This window comes from Halyomorpha halys, unplaced genomic scaffold, assembly GCF_000696795.3.
Source record: "Halyomorpha halys isolate HHAL.00 unplaced genomic scaffold, Hhal_1.1 Scaffold195.1, whole genome shotgun sequence".
In the NCBI taxonomy this organism is placed as follows: Eukaryota; Metazoa; Arthropoda; class Insecta; order Hemiptera; family Pentatomidae; genus Halyomorpha; species Halyomorpha halys.
Window position 1 is genome coordinate 476,142 of NW_027113495.1, and position 6,201 is coordinate 482,342.

Genomic DNA, 6,201 nt, shown 5'->3' on the forward strand with positions numbered 1-6,201 from the left:
GCTAATTATTTTGAGTGAACTAAATTGATTAAATTCGTTTGAATGAATCGAACAAACTGCAGAGGTTGCACCCTGCCCCTCAACCTCAACAACCAGATGGCTTCCAGTGTAATTATCTGGCTGTCAGAGGAGAGGATTAGGCTGTGCCGAAGTACAGGGTATGGAACGGCAGAAGGGGATTAAGTACTGTATGATGGATCAGCCATTCACTTTGGCAGGGAGAACATAGGCCACCTATTGAAGAATTAGCGAGTGTCAATGCTGAATGAACACTGAGTGGACATTAACACTACCACTGGGCACTCTCTGATTGCTTGATAAGTTTTAAATGGAGGAGATAATTGACATTATTGTAATTGAGTTCACTATAATAATTATTTTGCTCAGAGTTATAAAGCCGGCCTGAGGGCATTAGTGAGTTGCGTTCTGGTGAATTAGATTCGACATTCGGTTTCGATTAAGATACATATTAATTTATTACGCCAAAATATGTATCCACAGCTACAAGCATATTGTTATTGAAGCACAGATAACTAAGCTCTGGAAGAGGGAAAACAGAGCTCTAAATGAACGAGATTTTGCTCAGCTGGTTACATGAAAAAACTACCCGTACTGCAAATCCTTTATGTACGGATGGAAAAAAGCAATCACTTCAACCTGGGAAGGAGATGACCTGTTCCTGGGAGGACTCCGGAAAACGAAGCCGTTCTTGGAGATGCTGACAAGCCTGAATAATATATATGCGGACAGTGAAAAGAAAGACATAAGCACATTCTTTCTATCATATGACATTCCTGGCAAAAACTGATTAGCTGAAAGGTGAGATAGGGTGCAAACAAATAAAAAAAAGTACCCATACTGTTAAGAACATTCAATAATTTTGGATCTTTTTTTTAATTTGAGAGTTTCTAGTTTATTTGTCGTTGACGTTTGTTTCTTGGTAAAAGCTTTTACCCAGCTGTTACCCACCAACCAATGATGGAGCAAGAAGTACTGAGGCCCTGTATCTCACAGGTAACCGACTTATTCTAACCATATTGGGAAGATCTTGTTTTTATACTATGGTACAGCTTCGAAGTACAAGTCAACCCCTCAAGCCTGAATGGAACCTGCAGTTACGGGGATAGTACGACGCCTGTCTACAAACTCCCTATCTATCCGTGACGCTATAGCCCAATTTGGACCTCGGTCTTGTGCGGCCGCTCTCCAGTTGCGGATGCTCAGAAGTTCTCTGGAATCGCTGATGACGGCATCCTCCCATCTCAGCCTTGGCCTGCCTCTCCGATACAGCCTACCGTCCAGCAACCTCCTCGAGATCTCAACCGCTCCCTACAACTCCCTCGGCTACAAATTATGTATTTGATATTACCCTTCTTTTTTTTTTTTTTTTTTTATGACCCCCTTCATTTATCATGATACTGATCATTTATGACTTATGGGAGAGGGAGAGCTTATCTACTGGGTATCACTCAATCCTAATGCCATGGTGGTGGGTTAAGTTTTCATTTCCTAGGCTCACCCCAGAAATAAAAGTCGACCCCCCAGGCCGGATTCGAACCGGCGCCGCTGCAGTTCCAGATTGTAAAGACCTGGGCCTTAACTCTTTGAGCTACAGACGGCCCCATAATTGTTATTACTTGTACTGAAAACACAAGAACGTCTTTAAAGTCAATGCCCTAGCTTCAAAGCGAATTTCATATCTTAGTTGATTACCTCTTACTCCCCCCATCTTCTAGATGAGTTGTGTAGTGTTCAGGCGAGTGCGAATAGGAGGGACATTCTGATGATGTCGAAATGGGATTACACCTCTAGTGACATTACCGCGTTTGCCTTCTATTTCAGTCTCAAAGAACTAATAAACCACCCCATATTCTGGAACCTCCTAACAGCGTTTCTTCTTCCACTTTGAATACCATTAGCGAAATTAATGATCTTGACAATCCCGGAAAGCAACATCCTTTGGTTTGATCCCCATCTCTTTCATTCCGGAAGTTGTTAGCTATTTCAATTCCTAAAGCCCCTTACTTATCATCCTTCATTCATTATTTTTCCCTTTCAAATCTTCCGTACCCTATTCAGTTAAAAAGGTGAACCCAGCTTTTATCAAAATAGCATATTTTGTTGTTCACCCATGTATTTGTATTTGTTTATAAATGAAAATTTAGAAATCAATTAAAATAAGTAACAATAAGGAATCTTGTTGACACCAAATAGATAGGTTAAACAATAATAAATAAATAAGTAAAAATACATTTTAAAAAATTTAAAACAAATTAGTTAGTTAAAGATGAAAAAATACATAATAATTATATATATAATAATCACCGTACAGCTAATAATGTATGATGACCAGAAAGTCCAGTTTAGTCTATTTTATATAGGTTTCCACTTTATCCTTTCTTGGAAGACCGAAGATACAAGATTGGATTTTTATTTGGTTGGTAGAAAGCTAGTTAAAGAATAGGATTAGAAAATATTCAGGTCAGGGATAATGGAAAAAATATATAAAGAAGAGAAGACTAAATAAAAGGATCAAGATAAATGTAAATAAAGTTGAAGTCTGCTCTAGAACGGAAGGTTTCAGCTACTGGTCCTTTCAGGACCTCCTAGGTATCCAGGGAGCTTTATCATCTGCTCCAGTAGGGAACAGGTCTGTATTACAGCGGCTCAATGCCAGCGTTGAATATTCTATACACGTCCTTCATGTTCTACAGTATTCACAATAAATATCAAATGCACGAATTTCTATGCATTTCCGACAGAATAATCCTCCGGGAAACCCATGAGCCGTAAATCATGCCCCGTTTAACCAATCTCTATAGCGTTCAACCATACAACTAATTAATCCACAAGATTAGACAATTCAGAAGTCATTTGTAAACAATTTTATCGCTCATTGAAAGGAAATCTCACTTAAAGTTTATTGGTTATTTCATAATTTTAAATAGCATTAAATTATATAATAATAATAATACTCCTTTGTAAGCCGTTTATACTACTAACGTTACGTCTTATTTTATAATACTAGAAGATAAAATCCGTTTATAATACTAAGGTTAGGTTTCATTTTATATGTAATTGTTTGAGAAATAATCCTTTGCTGGAGTCTGTCAGCGTCATGAAATTCGATCTAAAAACTTCCATATCTTCGCCCAAATGTACCTAATTAGCGTTGCCATGAATTTGATTGCCAATAGTTAAACATTTCTTGCATGAACTACCTCTCTGTACTGAGAAAAATGAATCACTATGTGAATCAAAAAGTAAATTTTTATTTTTATTCTGATTGCTTTTTCAATCAAAATGTTTTGAACTCGATAAAATCGTAATAGTTCCTTAATTATAAGTATATTTATTTCTAAATTAATTTACAAGAAATCTCCTAATGACATGAAAGTTAGTATCTACTAAAATGAAAATTGACATCAAATAAAACTGAAATTGTGGTTTATAATCAATTTTAACTAATTGTTGTTGAATATTCAGTTACCAATTAGAGTGAGAACAGTAGAAATAACGACCAATCATTTATCAAATAATAAAATAATTAATCAAGACGTATCTCCGTCAGTAGTTAATTGAAGCTGAAACATAACCCCAAAATCATTGCTCTAAATAATCCCTACTATCCAAATTACTATTTTGCTATTTGGGTCTTTCTCTGATGAGACAACTTTATGTCGTAATACATGTTCTGAATGAATAAACTCTCATTCGGTTGTGCACTTTTTTAGTACTTCTCTAGAGATTCTGTCCTAGGGGTTTTAAAAATTTTAAATAATTTTCTTATGAAAAATGAGATTCAAATATGATTGTTTAGTTCTGTTGCATGCGTCTTCTTCTACTTCCTGCACGATGATATTTCATGAATTTTGGCGGTTACATATTTTTTCAGCATTTCTTTCCTCTTACTGTTTTCAACTATTGAACACGGCTACCGACTGTTCATTCTAGAAGCTTACATGGCGTAGCATGAAATCTATTCGTCACAAACATGAATGTATAATCGTACCTCGCTATACTCTCCTCGCTTACATTGAAAGAGTTGGTAATTTTTTTTTTTTTTTTTTTTTTTGAGTGGTAGAGTGCATAGAATAGTTCCCGTTTCTATTTAATAATGTATCAGTAAAATTTAAAGGATTATATTCGGTAAAAATATTATCCTATATAAATTCCCGTTTTTTTTTATTTTGTTCCGTACACTCCCGTCAAAATTTAGATTTTTGTAGGAAATAATATTTTTTCAACATCTAACGCGCATTTTCTGTTCGTAAATAATTCAAATTTTTACCCAGACTATACAAAAGGAACAGTAAAAATCCTTGAAAAATAGTTGTTGAAATATTCCTTCCTGGATTAAGCGTTATTTATTATTAAAAAAACATTATCTCATTTTTTTATTTAAAGCTCAATATCTCGAAAACTACTAAAAGTAAATCCTTTTTTATTAGTAAGCATAGTCATCGGGTATGAGCGGTCACCCATCCAAGTGCTGTCCAGGCTTGATGCTGTTAACGATGATAGGAGGATCAAGTTTCCATTAGGTGAGACCGCAGCGAAATAAATGTCCGCCTTGCCGGATTCCAACCGGCGCTGCCGCAGTCCGGTAGTTAAAAGGTACGCCTCACCTCAGCCACAGACGGGCCAAATATATATTATCTGCATGTGTCATTCTCGCTAGACCTGTAAATCTTCAGAGTCCCCTTTCCTTCTAACGAGCTCAAGTTCGATATTAAGAGATACTTTTTAGACAGAATAATACCATAAATGTTTTTTTTTTTATTTTTAATAATTTATTTATTGTCATTTACAATTGTATACATATATACACATCAAGTAAACTTGCTGTAAGTGACATGATACAAACATGTGGAGAATCTACCCATTGACAGAACTCCAAAAACATTTCTAAAGGAGAAGATCGCGAGGTCATCTTCTTTTCAGACGCCTAGGAGGATTATTAGGCAGTGAAGGAGAAGCCAGGTTAGAAACGTCAGGTTTGGGAAGTTTATCATGGAAGGATTGGTATCTGGTTCTGGCCGAATCGGCAACATATGGGACATTGAGGTACCTAATAGATGATTTGATTTGTGACAAAGTAAGGAGCATTAAGGATTTTACGAAGGATTTTGGACTATAAAGATTGAATTCGGGAGGAATTCGATGGTTTAGTGGAGCCCCATAGCTCAACTCCATATGTCCAGATAGGCTTTATAACATGTAGATCATCATGTCATGTAGATCATCCTTTTGTAATGGATTGGAAGTTTGGACCGTTTTTCTAGTAAATGTTGTATTACCCGGAATCGACGAGCAGTTTCCTGCCTTTCCCACAAATGTAAGGTTGAATTTCAGTCAAAATTTTGACTAAAAGTGCATTTCTAAAGCCACTCTAAGATGAATTACATGAAAGTTAGTATGTTGATATTTCAGAAGTGGCCTGTTGTCTGAGTTAAGTATTAACTTTCTTCTCCCATAACAGTTTTTATTATTTTATTTTTTTTACACTCTACCAATTATTTTTTTTACGCTCTTTCTAATCCATTGATTTCATTTTTTTTTTAATTTTGCATGGTTTCGGCTAGCAATGCGTGTGTAAAAAATTGGCCACCCATTACGTAATATAACTAGCCAATAGCTTATATTGCCTGTAGCGTCGAAAGGGCTCCACGATTTTGAAAAATCTTTTATGTAACCTACATTGAATACTTTAAGTTTTTATGCATGAAATAAATCCCCGAAAAAATTCATTATAAATATTTAAGACGAACAAAACTTCATTTGTACATAACTCAAAAAATTAGACATTTTATGGTTAATCATGTTTTAGTTGGTTGAAAGGAAAAGAAAAAAAGTTGAAACAGGACAATTATTAGTAAAGATACAGCAGATCAGACATCACAGCAATGATTTATCCCATAAATATTGAAAGTAAAATAAAATAATAATAAAGTAATCAAAAATTAAATTTGACCCATTTATAATACTTTCCTTACCAAGTAGCGGTAAAAAGTAAAACAGACTATAACCAATAAGTGGGAACTAGTTTCTCATCGCTAACAAACTACGATACATAAACATTCACATCAATCCACAAAAAACTGACGCCATCACTTTCTCATACAAGAAAACTCCCAACAGAGCACCTAAACGCAACGAACAGACAATACAAACCAAGAAAAATCTCACTTACCTAGGCAT